This window comes from Miscanthus floridulus, chromosome 12 (assembly GCF_019320115.1).
Source record: "Miscanthus floridulus cultivar M001 chromosome 12, ASM1932011v1, whole genome shotgun sequence".
NCBI classification, from domain to species: domain Eukaryota; kingdom Viridiplantae; phylum Streptophyta; class Magnoliopsida; order Poales; family Poaceae; genus Miscanthus; species Miscanthus floridulus.
Window position 1 is genome coordinate 1,188,249 of NC_089591.1, and position 13,282 is coordinate 1,201,530.

Sequence of the window (13,282 nt, forward strand, 5' to 3'; positions counted from 1 at the left end):
CAAGTTCTGGAAGAATCCCCGGTTGTCACGGGATTCGATAATTGTGGTACTGACCCGGAACCTGAGATCGTCAACGAAGGCAAGCCCCGGTTTATGCATTAAACCATTACCTTGTTACTTTGAAAAGTTTATCACCTATGTTACTTATTGCATTAAGTTGATATGTCAAATGTTACCTACTTGATGCACTGCCTACCTTGTTAATTGTTTACCATCCTTGAAGATGTTTTCATTTACAAAGGCGTAGAATGCTTAGTATGCTTTATGATAGGCTTTCAAAGCAAAAGTTTTGATACAATCAAAGATGGCATACTGGCCAAAGAAAGAAAGGAAGAAAGTAGAATGAATTAGAGACTAGTCGGGTGACTTATCTTGAATGTTGGGTAATGTTGCCGACTATGTCGCTTAAAGGCCACTCATTGTGGATCTTCTGAACGAGACTTTGTAGTACTGGTCACATACTCCGGTAAGCCTACTTCGGCTAATCCGATACTAAGACGAATGCCCACGCACTGGGAGTGGAGAGATGGCGGGAGTAGCGTGTACCCTCATGGTTGGAATGTGGCCGGATTTGAGGTGTGCTGTGCTCTCGGGTGGCGTGGAGATGGCTTAGTATAGGAGGATCCGGTAGCGAGGTTGATATATGCAAGATTAAGTTCTACATATGTCGTGTGATAAGGAATCCCCAGCTGGGACTTGAATCAATTTGAATTGCCGGTGCTCCGCGGATATGGAGACTCGATTCATTACAGAAGCAATGTAGTACTGGTGAATTACTAAAATACGAGAAAAGAATGGAATGAGAATGAATGGAATACAAGAAATGTACATTTAGTTTGAGTTAATAAACAAAAGGTACTTAGTGGTAAAACTTAAAAATAGAATGAAGAATAGTAAGCTTTTGGCAAAGAACTTTTGAATCTTGCTACATCCTTACCTTGCCCCAAACCCCTGCATCTCCAAAGTCTTAAACCCCGTTACGTCGGGTTAGTCTTGTTGAGTACTTTTGTACTCAGAGTTTGTTAACCCTTGTTGCAGGTGAGTCGCATGCGCAGGCTTGTTTTGGTCCCTACTGCATGTCGGTGTTTGATGTCAACGATGATGAGGAATAATGAATGGCCTTTGGACAAGGCGTTAGTTTGTATGATAAATAAAGTTAATGTAATATTATCCCACTACTATGGTTGTATAACACTTATGGTATTGTAAGTTTGAAAACAACTGGTTTGTAATTATGTTATCTTAAGACTTCCGCTATCTTTTACTCTGGTATATATTTGAATAAACTGTTGTAATCTGCAATGACTGTGATTGGGATCCTGTTTGAAAAGAGAAACGTGGATGATTCGGGTTTCCCGAGGACACCCGACAGACCTGTTGAGTTGTTGGGAACTCGTGTACGCTATCTGAGGTCTGTTAAGACAACGATAGGTGCATGTGGGCCTGATTCCTTTGGAGGTTCTGCCACAGGGGAGCCCTACATTTGCAGGGCACAGAAACCTAGCGGCCCTAACTTGTTAGACAAACCTTTGAAAGGTTTCATAGTGAACCTTGCCTGCTCACCTTGGAAGTGTTTTGGGAGTTATAAATCCGGGCATATGGGTATCACGACTCACAGTAAAAGTGTACAACCTCTGCAGTTGTTAAAACTGGTATATCAGTCGTGCTCACGGTCACGAGCGGCCTTGGAACCCTTATGGAATAGATGATCACTAAGAATTATCCGTTTATGCTCTTCATTATTCATGTTACATTGATCTTGTGTTTTAATTTGGGATTGAAACAACTTGTTGCTACTCTTATGCTAAAATGGTGACAACTAAAAGCTGAATGTTGTTGAACCTATGTCAAGCCTTTTGAGCCTCAAGAACCACATATTACACTTGTTGAGTACGACACGTACTTACGCTTGTTTATTTTTATTATTTGGATAAAAATCCCGGATGGGTAACAGATGGCTATGGTAATGACGACTTTCCTGAGGATTACTAGACTTATGGTCAACCAGTTGACGTCCTGTGATATGGAGCTTCCGCGAGAGATTTTTCTTTATACTTCCACTATATTTTTGTGAAGACTATGTCTTATTATTCGTGATGTAATAAACACTTGTGATGATACTATTTATAATTTATCGGTTTATGTGTGTGACTGATCTCTGGGCGCACATAAGATTATGCATCCTATTTTATCCTTAAAATTGGGTGTGACAGACCGCAACTTATCATAAAGTTATGATTCGATTAAAATCGATTCTTAGACAAACGGTTCCAAATAGGGCCTACAGCGTGAGTTAGCCAAAAAAGCCTCCTATCAATTAGATAGTCAATACTATTCCAGCCTATTTGCTAGGGCTTGGATTTCTCCAAAAATAGTGAAGACAGGAGAAGCTATGTTTTGGTGGCTTTGACTTATGTCAACGGCTTTAACTTCACCAATTTTGTTTGGCTTTAGAAGCCGTTCTCCTATGCGCTTGTTTGGTAGAGCTTTTGATTAAGCTAGTAGAGAAGCCACGGAGAAAAACCCTGTCAAATAGGGCCTTAAACGAGGGGAAAGGTAGACTTTTGATTGCTCTTTAAATTTCTCCTCGAATTTTTAGAAATGATTATATTTTGGGACGGCATGATTAACTTAGCTCTTTGTATTTGGAATCAAAATAGACAAGCATTTGGTTGGAGCCACAAGAATGAAAAGAAATGAGCTACAAGAACTAGTGAACCTTCATTAACTAACAATATTGTACAGACCAACGTAGTATGGCAGCACCGCAACATATAAGTAGGTATTATTATTAGTGTTAATTGCTTGATTATGGAGGAACAAAAAATGGGATTTTTTTTTCTTATAATGAACGGATGTGTTTAGAAGCGTCATGCTTACGCAAAGGTAAAGTGCAAGGGAAAAGAAAAGCGAGGAGGCAGAGAAATTAATTGTTTATATGGGTTTAATAAGATTGGACGTTGAAGGAATGACATGTCCAAGAGCTTGCCAGTATACCTGGTAGCCAGCTGCCTGGTAGAGAGTGTGTCTGATGGCCCGATAAGCTGGAGAGCCGTCCAGTGGTGAATCAGGTCGTCTTTAAGTATATACTAGTGGATTGGCGCGCGATTCCGCGCGCTCGCGCGGTAGCACGTTCAGAGGTTATACAGGTCTATTGAAATATATTACAGGGATAAGTATTTTATAGTAGGAAAGCTATACACGGTAGCTGATCTCTAAGCCGGTGTACACAAATAGTTGTCTTCGGTGGTAGTAGCGCTGTCGATGTGTGGTGGTGCTGGTGAAGGTCTGGTGATAGGCGATGCATGATGATGCTGATGTACATCATTCTTCTGTTGCATTCATCCAATCCCAGCGGTTGCCTGCTAGGCTCGGCGTTTCTGTCTGCAGTCTGGTTGAGATGTATTTTTGCTGAAAGCATAGGCATCCATTGTTTCTGAATACGTGAGGTAGCGGTAGTAGATGGGACATATAGCTGGATGTTAGAAGCGTACCTTGTTGGTTTCGTAGTATCCATGCAGCTTTTGCACGTTTTTGTGGTAGTAGTCTATGGTAAGGGTTAGTTCGTCCAGTGGATCGCATAGTTCCTGTGACTGTGGTATATGAGCTGCTGCCTGTCTAAACTCGGTTGGAAGAGATGAGATTAACTGGTGTGTGAGGTCGGCATTAGTTTTGACCAGATGGTTGGGGCGATGACTTGAGGCCCCTGGCTGTCATCCTACCCATCCAGGAAACCAATGAGCAGCGCCTATACATGACGAATACCACACAACAGCAATTAAGTTCATATGACAGTCTCAGGATAACATGTAAGAAAGGCAAATGAAGAGGATAACTCACCCAAAGGATGAACTGAACTTGGAAGGTGTTCTCTACAGGATTGAGAAAGTGTTGCTCCTAGATCAGCAAGGGAGCCCAACCTAGAAATATAGACATATCATAATTGGATTGGAAAATAGCATGGAGATCTAAACAGTAGAATTGTTTTGTTGTGTGATGAAGTCGATAAATACAGGATAATACCTCTGAAGGCCATTTAAGGTTTGGGTGGTTCAGTAAATAAAGTTTGTGCGGAGCACTCTAAAAATAAATGCTTCAGGGTGGTAAGGTGTAGAAATAACACATTAAAATGAAAAAGGGAAATTCCATATAGAAAACAGGGGAAAAACAAGTATGAACCTGTCAGTCATTTTTCCTTTGAAGGTCATTATAATACCGAATGGGTGCTATACTGCAATTTCATTTTTTAAAAGAAGGGACTAATAGACAATACATCCATGTGTAGAGTAAAAAATATTTGTAATTATAATCATCAGGACTAACAATAGGCAAGCACATCTATATCTGCGTTATGTAAATATGCCATGTCAATAAGCTGCAACAAATCAGTTAATATTTGGTCAACTGAACATGTGGATGTGGGAAGCTAATCAGTCACCTAACTTGGAAGGCTTAGCAGCATGCTTCCTATTGTCCCGCTGACCATGTATATATTTGATTGTCAAATAAACAGAAGGATAAATAGATGGAATATTGATTAAACTAAGCTGAAGACATTTGCACAATCTGAGCTGCTAAACTCTTCTACATCTACCCCATGATGTTTAAAAAGCTAGTTATCTTTCTATTGTACTGAAGCTTTCTTCATTTACAGTTATAAAATAATAGTCTACTAATCATGTATGTGCTTATTTATGGGATCAGAGGTCAATAAATCTTAATAATTTGAATGTGCTCATCTACAATTGCCCCCAAGTAGCCACAATACAGCTGTAATTTTCTTATATGTAATTTATTTAGTGTCAATGTTAGAATAGACTTCATACTTTACCTGAGTAAGATAGATCTTTAGACAGTATATTGCTAAAAAAGATGGGAAATTTCAGCAGATATAATGGGAAATTTACAAGCAGCAGCTGCTTTTCGTATAGTGAACTGTGAGAATTTTGGCTGCAGCAGTGTTGCTTTTAAGAACACCCGAACAAGCCGAGTAATAATGCATAGTGGTAGTATCTTGCCTGGGAACGTACTATATTGGTAAGCATAAATGGTTGATAGAACTACATGAAAATAGGCATTGCAATAGAAATACACGTGGAATTTGGGTAGCATAAATGAATGGTAGAAGTACAAGAATGTAGCTGTAGATTTTCTATAGTCCTCTTATCTTCTTCTATGAGTAGTAGCTGACCATGCCTTGAAATTACATAGGTCATAATGCACAGCAAAAGAGTTGTCAACGCATTTGTTGAGACCACTATGTTTGGAGTCATCCATGGCTGAAATTACCTCTTTGGCCAAGTATCTATGACTAAGATTGGTTTGGCAAGTGTTACTGTGCTGTATTAAAAGCCCTGTACATGGTACTGATTTTTTGCTTCCAACATTTCCAAAGGAAGTGTAGCCTAAATGTTGAGTAAAAACCATTGCACCAGAACTATGCAACTCGGTTTGGATGGTGCTAAGTGAGCTGAAAGCACAACTCATATGTCAAACGAGCTGTAGCCTGAATGCTATAAGGTATACTAAACTGGGTATCTTTGATGATGAAACACATGGTTTACCACTGTGCATATAGAGCAGGGAGAGGTGAATTTTACAATCCTATGACATAAAGGCTACGAATCTGACAAAGAGAACCACACTGTAATTTTAATTCTAGTGTACTTTGAGCTCACTCTATTCCTCTTTGTTGTACCAAGCATTCGATGAGGTGATATGAAAATGTCAATGAAAACTAAGGTACCTATTATCAGAAAACTAAACATTCTTAAGATTTAGTTGGGATTAATCCAGTCCTTTTCATAGAAAAATAGTTTTGGAGCAAAGAAGATTTGATTTGAACATAATTTGTGCGGTTGTGCTATTATATGTGATATGGTTAAGCCATGGCACAACCTTCAACTGGACTCTAGGACGGAAGGCTTACTGAAATAAGACAAGCAGTATACAGATGATGCTAAGTAGCATCAAATTTAAGAATTATACAGATTGGAAATTCTCACCTTGAATTCTTCGGAAGTGAGCTTTGAGATTTATACAAATTGAAAATTGTCACCTCCAATATGGACACGATATGTGTTATCAGAGGAAAGTGGCTGCAGAATGTCCAAAAAAGCTAACTGTTCTATCTGTACCAAATGGCAAAAAAATAAGATCATAAAAAGCGAGGCCATAAAAAATAGCTACGAGCAGGAGAAAGCTCTCAGTTATATTACGACAGGCAGATGGAATTCCAAGAATTGAGAAGGAAAGAAAAAAATATGGCACACTGATTAACCATTCGGGAACAATAACTGCATAGAAATTATCTTGTATTGATAAAGCCCAGGGGCATAGCACTGGTCTTCATCAACTGATAAAGCCCAACTCAGACAAGAAATGATCAGTCCCGTGCAGCAATACATGTGTAACAAAACAGTGCATTGAACCGTGAGGAGGTGTGGGTCAAAAACCAAAGGACAGAGCAAGACGTAGGATCTGAAAGAATATTTTACCTCCTTCTCATGAGCAGCACCAGCTAGTAACTTTCCATCCAAAGAGAAGTGACAGCAAATAAACAATCTTGTTGTCACCCGTACGGTTGGTACCAACTTTATTCAAAGAAATGCCTAAAGAATTAAAAGTGGGGTCATGTGAGTCGTTGATAGTGGCCAGGGTGGTAAACCGTAAGGTACTTCCCTTCATGATAGAAATTTGTTAAATTACCCTTACACGTACACCTTCTAACAATTTTCGTGTGTAAGCACATTTATTCTGAGGCTATAACACCTAGGGCCTGTTTGGAACGCAGGAATTTCACAGGAATTGCGTAGGAATTTTACAGGAATCAGTTCATTTTCACAGGAAAAAATCCCGCGTTCCAAACAGGCCCTTACCATTTACGCATTCCGGATTGAGCTATGAAGACCCTTATTCACAGGAAAAAATCCCGCGTTCCCAGCCTTGATTGTCGTCGTCTGAGGTGTCCATTGAGGAATTGTTAGAAGTGTCTGCACAGATGTAAACATGTTGTGAGGCTGATGATGTTGATAAGTAAACGGCTAAGGTTGTGCAAATTAAATTTAGAGATTAGGCTTTTGTAGAGTAGGCCAATAATAGGGTTATAAGTCGCCTCCTGCATAGGGATAAGTACATATGGAATGTGTGGTCACTGGAAGTGTGAACGACATCAGAAGAGTTGCAATACTGCTGAGCAATAAGTTACAGAGGCAGTAATGCGCAAGCCTAAAGCACTAAAGTCATCGTTTTTTTAGAGGTTACCATAGCAGTAAGGCAGAACCTTAAATTGCTATTCTCATCGCTTTTTTAAAAGGTACCATTAGAACATGACTCCTTAAAACACATTAGAACCATTCTTAGGCTCCTCAATCTTGGTACCAACCAGATCAAGAAGGTCCCTTTGAGGGTTGTTTATGGATATCTATTTCATGCAACCACGTAATATTTCAAGCAAATGGAAGGTCATAACAAAATAAGAAAAACTGTGTAGAAGTGAAAAAGCAGGTGTGTCACTAATCACTTTCTGGAGAGCTGATTTTTTCACAAGGGCTTGACATGTTATTAACGATGTCATTCTAGCTTGCGCCGAAAGCATAAAACCTGATGATCTCAAGAACGGAGAATTCGTAACAAGGCCATGTGACGCTGACAGGAACTCTACGAAATAAGAGCCTGTGAAGAATTATAATGGAGAGAAGCACATACCTTTCATTTCTGGATTTTTCACTTCGTTGTTGCGAAATCCTCCACCAGACCACCAACAACTTATTTTCATAAGCTGGAACCCGAGTTTGCTTTAGCCCCAAATGAGAAAACATAGTGATACAGGCATGGAAAAATTCTGAGGCGCATCACTGTATAGGAACAAACTAAGATTAGTTATAACTGATTATTTGTCTAAATTATGGCGCCAGTGCAGAGTTCTGAACATTTCGAGTTTCAGCACCGAATTTAAAAACTAATCCAGCAAACATATGCATCCCTTCTGGACTAACTTGTATACATGCATACAATTTAGGCATAGATTTCTTTGATCTATACTTGTTAAAATATGTTTTGCCAGACATCCAAATATGTTTCGTTTGACGCTGCAATGGCTTATGAGATTCCAAGTCTGCATTAATGCCTTTTCTGTATGCACTGGAAATGTAAAAACAATATCCATTAAAAAAAACTCAACTGGTCAATTCCTGAATATTGTTTGTTGTGTTGGAAAAAATGAAATAGCTAAGAACTGATTAATCATTGGTTTTGATTATGTGAACGGTACTCTATGAAGCATGTGCAGTGACTTTAGGACGCCCATTCAACCAGAAAAACACACCCAGTGCATAGAAATAGATATAAATTTGCATCACCAGAAAAAAGAATAAGTCGAGGCTGCAGAGCCCTAAAATTGCATTGCTAAATTAGCAGTTCATACAGAACTGTTTGGTTGCAGAAGGATTGGCTAATTATTTAAGTAGTAACAATTTATTTTAGGCTCAAAGTCGACTGGAAAGCATGTAATTGCGTAACTCAAACTTAAACAATTGGTCTAACCATTTGAGGTCGTCTGATGAACTAAGTATGGACTAACACTTTATTGCGTAACAAGCAAAGTATTGCATCAATAATCCAACATATGTAGTACAAAATCCACACCGGTGCGTAGTGGAATCCTAAGCCAGGATAGTAACGTGAAGAGAGGCAGAGGAAGACCGAAGTTGACTTGGGTAGAGGCAATAAAAGGAGACTTGAAAGGATGAAATATACCCAAAGACTTAGCCTTAGATAGGAGTGCTTGGAAAACAACTATTCACGTGCCTAAACCTTGATTGCTTCTGCTGGGTTTCAACTCTAGCCTACCCCAACTTGTTTGGGATTTAAAGGCTTTGTTGTTGTTGTTGTTGTTGAAAGATCACTTTGCAACATAAAAGGGAGAATAATGCTTTGCTAATGCCATGGATCCGCAGAGACGGAACAAAGAGATCTATTTTCATTACATGGCAACCAAAGCATGGACATATTAGCAATTCAGACACATGATTCATAGGAAACATCTGTCAGGTCAGGAAAGACCATAGAAGAATGGTAGCAGGACAAGACCAAAACTACTAACCATGTGAGAGAAACACCAAGTTAGGACATTGCGGCAGAATTCAGCAAGACAATTGTCACTTTTAAGAACATTGTGCTTCCTCTGGGATACTAAGCCACTATTTTTTTCCCTGTAGCTTTACATTCAGGACTTCTAATAAAAAAATGCATTGAAGCTAGAATTGCAGACACAAAAATTAACATATCCTAGATAGTATTAGTATGCTAAGCAGATGGTCCTTTTTTATAGCGGGAAAAGGATTTTTTTTAGCCTGATAGTCGTACTTCTATTTGTGGTTAACAATGATCAAATAATGAGCCTAATTTCATTTGAAGCACTGTGGTTTGAATAGCTAATGAGCAGACCCTAGCAAATTTACAACATTACTTTTTAAAATCTCACAAAGTAGTCAAACAACATCCTATTCTGGTAACATAAGGTAACTTAGATCAATATAAGGAATCAAAACAGAACCCTTTTTTTTCTAACCAGGAAAACAGCAGGGGAAGCCCCCACTGTTAGATGACATGAGACTGAATTTTTTGTACTTAGTATGAACACCATGCATTGAAAAGAAGCATTCCTTACTACAAATGAGGCATTAAGCAAGTTGCCAACCTGTAAATCAATCACCTTGTGCTTGCCGTCCCTAGCACAGTTTTCTCCGCGGACACCTTTTAGTCTGCACTGTTTTCATCTGACATCATATTTTAAAGGGAGGAGGGTCAGTCGAAAATGATAAAAAAGAAAAAGTAGCAGACTATCAGAAAAATTGGTTTCAAAAGGCTCTGAACCAATTAATCGCAGGAACTATCCTATCATAATGTGTTACAATGGGACAACATGAAAAAACAAAATGGATTATCTTGCAAGCAAAATTAAAAAAAATTCACAGTACTGTGTATGGTATAAAAGTCCCCAAATAAGTGCAATAGCTATTTAACATTCAGCAATAAATGGGCATATTTACAAAGGCTCAACACATATATGTATACTTGCAGCAACAGTGCTTTGCAAAGGAAGCAGATTCAGCACAACCTGTGCACACATAAAAAAACAATTACATAAATTAGGCGGAACACATAAAATTAGTCAGAACAAATGAAATCATGTATTAACTGGTGCTAGAACAGATGGAGCCAGGTCGATGCTCTACGCTATTCATTTTAGGTCTTATTCGGTTGCACATCGCATAGTGCAATAAAAAAAGTGTACATGAACTGCCTCAATGTGAAATCAAAGTTTCAAAATTCATAAACTTGGGAACACACCTACAATCAAAAGTTGGCAGATATTTAGATATATCGGGAACAAAAAATGAATTTGAAATAAAAGCAGAAGAATTGAATAGTCGATTTTATACACCATAGTCAGGCAAAAATTGCACCTACACAAGATCCACTACAGACCATTAGCAGACTGACTAACTGTACAGAATTTGTTGTGAGACCAATAATTCAATGACCACATTACTTGTTAACAGTCCAATGCTGAGGATCCGAGCGGTCGCGTCGCCAGGAGCAGCTCGCGGTCGTCAAGCACAGGGAGTTAGGGTTTCGTGGAGCACATGCGGACCAGCGGGAGCAGTCAGCGCCGTGGGGAAGCCACGCCGGCAGCCACCGGTGGTGCCTGCTAGCGTAGTGCCATGGTGGGGACGGCTGCCGCCGGGGTCCACGCGCGCCGCCGTGCACCAAACCGGCTGCGCCGTCGCCCAGGCAGCGCGCCGTGCGGCTCTCCTCTCCCTCTCCCCCGGCGTCGCGGCATGCCTGCCGGGCCCCAGCACCGTCGGGAGCGGCCTAGGCGCCGTGGTGCGGGAAGACGTCGGGGTCGGGAAGAGAAACATCGGGAAGAGTATGGGCCGAGGACGGAAGAAGCTGGAATCCTGACTATGATTCTGTAGAGAAGCTAGGAGGGAACGGTCGTAACACAAGAAATCTGTGGAGAAGCTGGAGAAAGCCCACAGTGTAATCCGAAGCCGATTCTAGAAAATTCTTGCTGGGGGCCTGGGCCGTCGGATCGGGAGATCTAACGGTCAAAAAAATTTCTGCCGATGTGGACACGGCTTCTATCTCAGGAGCTAATGGGTTTTGTAACATAAAAGGGAGAATAATGCTTTGCTAATGCCATGGATCCGCAGAGACGGAACAAAGAGATCTATTTTCATTACATGGCAACCAAAGCATGGACATATTAGCAATTCAGACACATGATTCATAGGAAACATCTGTCAGCTCAGGAAAGACCATAGAAGAATGGTAGCAGGACAAGACCAAAACTACTAACCATGTGAGAGAAACACCAAGTTAGGACATTGCGGCAGAATTCAGCAAGACAATTGTCACTTTTAAGAACATTGTGCTTCCTCTGGGATACTAAGCCACTATTTTTTTTCCCTGAAGCTTTACATTCAGGACAACTTCTAATAAAAAAATGCATTGAAGCTAGAATTGCAGACACTAAAATTAACATATCCTAGATAGTATTAGTATGCTAAGCAGATGGTCCTTTTTTATAGCGGGAAAAGGAATTTTTTAGCCTGATAGTCGTACTTCTATTTGTGGTTAACAATGATCAAATAATGAGCCTAATTTCATTTGAAGCACTGTGGTTTGAATAGCTAATGAGCAGACCCTAGCAAATTTACAACATTACTTTCTAAAATCTCACAAAGGCGCATACATAGGTGCTGATTTGGGTACAGGACACTGCAGAAATGCGATGGTCGCAGCCAGAACGCACAGCACAGGTCGGAGACTGCAGACTACGGAGGTTCTAAATGGAGGATTGCCCTCAGGCAAGGAGAGGAGACCAAGCAGCACGGTGCAGCAGGAGCCAAATCGGTTACCAAACTGCAATCCACCAAAATAAAATACAGATTCACCAAATCAAATGTAGATCGACCAAATCAATCTAAAAACGCATCAATTAAAAGCATAAATGAGATGAACACACCCGCCCCGCGCCACAGCGCTGTTCGGCCGTTCCGCCTCCTCAAACCACCACATGGTCGGCCCTGCCAGGGAGAGGTCCAGGAGGATGGCTCTTTCCACCCGTATGTCGGGGCCTAGAGGAAAAGGCGGAGCGAGGGGAGGTGAAGCGAGCGGGCCTCACGGGGCCAAGCTCGTTCGCTGCACGGCGCCGACATCGGACTGGGGAGAGGGGATCTGGAGGAGGAGGCATGGGAGGAAGTAGGAGAAGAAGACGGTGACGTACCGGCAGATGCAACCGCCGATCTGAGCCGCCGCCGCTAGGGTTTCGTCGAGCGCACGCGGACCGCCGGGAGGAGGCAACGCTGGGGGCACCCACGCCAGCGGCCAGCCGCCGTCGGGGCCCGATCGCGCCGCGCCGTGGCTGGGGACAACGACGGCCGGTGGCCACGCACGGCGCCGTGCCGCAGGCCGGGAGCACCGTCGCGCCCCGCCAGCGCCTGGAGCAGTGAGCCGGCAGTGCTGGCACAGCCAGCACGCCGGGGGAGGAGGAGGGCGGCCGCTGCCGCGGCCCGCTCGCGCAGGTGGCCGTTGCCCTAGCCGCGTTGGGAGAGGTCGGGAGAGAGAGAGCGAAGAGGAGAGAGTGGAGGGGGAGAGAAGAAGCGTCGGAAGGAGAAGCAGAAGCTGGGTATATATTTGTTTCGCTGGATTCGGACGAGAAGCCGGAGAAGCTGAATAGAAGCAGAAGAATTGTAGGAGAAGCACGTGCAGCCGCTTCCCATCAAATCCGCTCCAAGCGATCTGGACCGTCCATCACAAGATCTAACGTGTGCGAAGATCTGGGGCGACGTGGAGGGTGGCTCCGGTCGAGGAGCTGGCCATCTTTTTGGCTTTTAAATTGTGGCCCTCTGGAAAGATTGCACAGTAAGCAAAGCATAATCTCAGATTCGGTGGCATGCACTGATAGCTCATCGCCGTATCCGCCCTCCTCCTCCCACTTCCAGAAGTGACTCTTGAGCACCGATCTGATTTCTTGAGGACTCTTGGAGCGCAGCGTGGACCCAATCGCGTGAATTGCTAAAGGAACACTCGAGCACTTGATAGCAATCTTGGGTAGCAACCACTTCAGCTCCAGTCTAGTTGCAAAGCCAAGTTTTCGCTCCAGCAGATGCCAGGAGTCCACAACATTGAGGGGATCCACGCGGCGAATAATATCCGCACATAGTCCCCTTGCGACTCTTTGGCTGCGCGTGGTTACCACCATGACAATCAC

General features: G+C 42.1%; 1 long non-coding RNA gene across 10 annotated transcripts; it reads right to left on the bottom strand.

Moving 5' to 3' along the window:
- Positions 1 to 3,133: 3,133 nt before the first annotated feature.
- On the bottom strand, positions 3,134 to 12,671 carry LOC136496404 (uncharacterized). Of its 10 annotated transcripts, none has more exons than XR_010769043.1 (9): positions 12,296 to 12,671; positions 12,035 to 12,146; positions 9,701 to 11,931; positions 7,708 to 7,856; positions 6,879 to 6,992; positions 6,006 to 6,611; positions 3,841 to 3,920; positions 3,495 to 3,748; positions 3,134 to 3,411 (listed from the first exon to the last, which is right to left on the bottom strand). It is a non-coding gene; the product is annotated as an uncharacterized lncRNA (long non-coding RNA). The 10 variants fall into 10 exon arrangements; XR_010769049.1 differs by having other exon boundaries at positions 9,716 to 9,779; positions 10,078 to 11,931; positions 12,035 to 12,671; XR_010769046.1 differs by having other exon boundaries at positions 9,701 to 9,779; positions 10,078 to 11,931; positions 12,035 to 12,671.
- Between the last annotated feature and the right edge of the window lie 611 nt (positions 12,672 to 13,282).